Raw genomic sequence first — 3,466 nt, 5'->3', positions numbered from 1 at the left:
ATACTGCAACAAAGCACTGCACTTATCGACACTCATTTCAACAAAAGTGACTTACAATTGTATGCAAGTTATACTGAGCCCCACTAAGTGTCCTCTGGCCCCAGTGTCAATTCAGCAGTCTGTGGCAATCGTCCTGACAGGATACTCTGAGAATAGTCCTTTTGGGATAACACAATGGGATACCTTGACGAGATACCCTGGTGTATACCCAGAGTAGAACTTCTTTTGGGATGCCTGTCTCGGGCGAAAGTTGGAGGTCTTCTTGTGTTCATACTGTACCATAGGGCACGAATCCATACTGTACTCGAGACGTCCATGACACACTTAAATCGATAATGTCTATTTACCACCCTAATAATACAGACCACATGATAACTACTTGTAAAACGATTAATTCTGCTCCATCATTGATACTGTATACACATTACACTTACGTATCTCGACTATTGTTTATTGTTATTGTTTATTTTTACAACATTATACTTATCTTTTTTTAGTAATTTTCTACTCTGAGGCTCTTTGTTTTCCACTGGACATCTGTCCTTTTGTACTTTTATCTTACTCTGCTCAACTCTTTTTAACTTATTATTCATCCCTAAGGCGTTCACTGCTCGGTGCAGCTTCACTAAAATGCTTTGCATTTACAACAGAATTTTTTTTTACATTTATTTTGCTGTTTAATAATAAATAATCAACATACATATACAAGAAACAAAAAAAATGTCCCTAGAACAAAGAAAACAGTAAAATCTTGTCAATAAGCACCTTTTTTGTATATACAATAAAAAATAAAAACTTTTCTTTATTATAATGATCTTTATAAAATAAACAGTTAAACAGACAGGGGCTTAAAGAAGATGAAAATGACAATGCGTCATTGTAATCTTTTAAAGAGCCCATTTATACATTTTCAATAGAATATAGATATTAATTTAAAAACCCTAATGCATAAAATTGCTGCGCTAATCGGTAAATCAAAAAAAGATCAAATAAAATAAATACTAAACTTTTCTTCTGTTGAGTCTCATCTCTTGCAAAGTTCACCAGACCTACCTGCTCTTTGTGAGACTAATTTAAGTTCAGCTGTCTCATCTTGTGATCTTAGTGTTGATGGTTATCTTCCTTTATTTCATAAAGACTCCAATAGTCACATGCTTGGCATTTACATTCGTAAAAATTCACCCATTTGTTGTGAAACTAGGTCCAAAGAATTTTCTTTTATGCGTTTTCGTTTAGCACCACTTCACTCTATCGTCTTTCTCTTTGTCCTAAATTTCTCTCCTTAATCCAAAGACTGCACTCTTTTTAATGTTATTTTCTTATCATATTGACCAAGCCCTCTCTCTTTATCTAAAAGCTAATATTGTTATTGTTGGTGACTAAAATGCTCATCACACTGAATGGCTTGGCTCAAACGTCAGTGACTCTGGAGGCATTAAAGCCCACAACTTTTGCCTTTCTCAGTCCAAACCTTTGCCTTTCAAAAATCCCTAATAGTCAACTTTTCTACTCGCTTTCCAGGTAACCCGAATCATTTACCATCTTTACTTGATTTATGTCTTGTTTCTGATCCTAGTCAGTGCTCAGTTTCTCCACATTCATCGTTAGGTGCCTCTGATCACAATTAGATCTCTCTAAAACTAATATCTCATTTTGTCTTCATCATATAAATCCCCCTATCATTGTACCTCTTACAACAACTTTAAAGCTGACTTTATTTAATCCGAAATAAAGTCAGCTTTAAAGTTGTTAATCCTGATTCTATCCGTGATTTTTTTTATGATGGCCAATCGGGTAGAAATTTTTCGTCTTCCTGTCGATAAATGTGCTTCGTACTTAACTTTGTGGACTCTTTGTGGACTCGCTTTGGCGTTAAACAAAAATGTTTTGTTTAACGCCGAAGCCCGCTATAAAATTTGGCTCTTGTAACTTCTAGAGAATCTTTAATAGTATCAATATTAAGGGCAAATCTGTAATTCTACCTTGTATGGGTCAGACTTTGTCACCTCACCCATAGACAAAGCTGAATTGTTTGCTTAGAACTTTTTATCAATATCATCTCTTGATTCCACTAGCTGCATTCTACCTGATATAGCCAACAATCAGGTTGATCCATTGCTTGACATTCGTATCACTCCAGCTTCTGTATCTAAAGTGGTTTTTTGCTTAGTTTCTTCTACAGCTTGTAACCCGGACAACATACCTATTATAGTGTTGCATAAGTGTATTGCGGAACTGGCTTCTATACTTTCAAAAATATTCAACAAGTGCTTATCAGAGTCTTGTTATCTAGCTTGCTTGAATGTGGCATCTGTTATCCCTATTTTCAAAAATTCTGGAGTGCGATCTGATTCGTCTAACTAAGGTTCTATTAGTCTTCTTCCTTTAATAAGCAAGAATTTTGAAACTTTTATTAACAAGTACTTAATCTCTCATCTTGAATCTAATAACTTACTTACTGATTATTAATATGGTTTATTCATTATGGTTCTATCCTTGGCCTTGAACTCTTTTTAATTTACATTAACAATCTTCCAGATATTCTTACATCTAAGGTGGCATTATTCGCTGATAATACTACCATTTACTCTAGTCGTGATAGGAAACCAACACTCCCTGATTGCTTGAAGGGGGCATTTGAGTTTGAAAAGGATCTCACTTCTGCTACAGCATGGGGCTCACAGTGGCTGGTGAACTTCAATTCAGATAAAACTCAATTTGTTTTAGCCAATCGTTATTGCAATAATTTAGATCTTCCTATATTTATGAACAGTAATGTACTCGATGAGTCATTTACTCTTCATATTCTGGGATTAACTCTTACTCCAGATCTTTCTTGGAAATCATATATCAAATCTGTTGCAAAAACAGCATCTGCAACTGTTTATCGAGATTGACACTTTCTTACTTCGGATTCTATTCTTTAAACTCAAATCCAGCCTCGTATAAAATACTGTTGCTATATCTGGGATGGATCTTCTAATGATGCGCTTTCTCTTTTAGACAAGGTACAAAAACGCATTGTAAACATAGTTGGTCCTGCTCTTGCCGCCTACCTCCAACCATTATCATATTGTCATAAAGTTGTTTCTCTTTTACATTTACCATTTCTTCTACATTTACCATAATGGGCACTGCTCTAAAGAGCTAGCGTCTCTTGTGCCATCTACCAAAATTCATTTTTATGTTACTCGTCATTCAATTAAGTCTGATCTTTTTTCTGTGATTGTTCCTAAGTGCTCCAAAAACTCTTATTTATCTAGTTGTTATCCTCGAACATGGAATTCGCTTCCTTCATCTCGTTTTCCTGATTCATATAACTTGCAATCCTCTAAGTCGTCCGTCAATCGTTATCTTGCTCTACAATCTTCTTTTTTTCTCTTCTAGTAACTTCCATCTTTAATTAGTGGTTGCTTGCAGCCATGTTGGAAGCAAAGATGTTTAAAAAAAAAATGTTTTTTTATTT

Source organism: Hydra vulgaris, chromosome 01 (assembly GCF_038396675.1).
Source record: "Hydra vulgaris chromosome 01, alternate assembly HydraT2T_AEP".
Classification (NCBI taxonomy): domain Eukaryota; kingdom Metazoa; phylum Cnidaria; class Hydrozoa; order Anthoathecata; family Hydridae; genus Hydra; species Hydra vulgaris.
Note: the sequence above shows the minus strand (reverse complement) of the source record.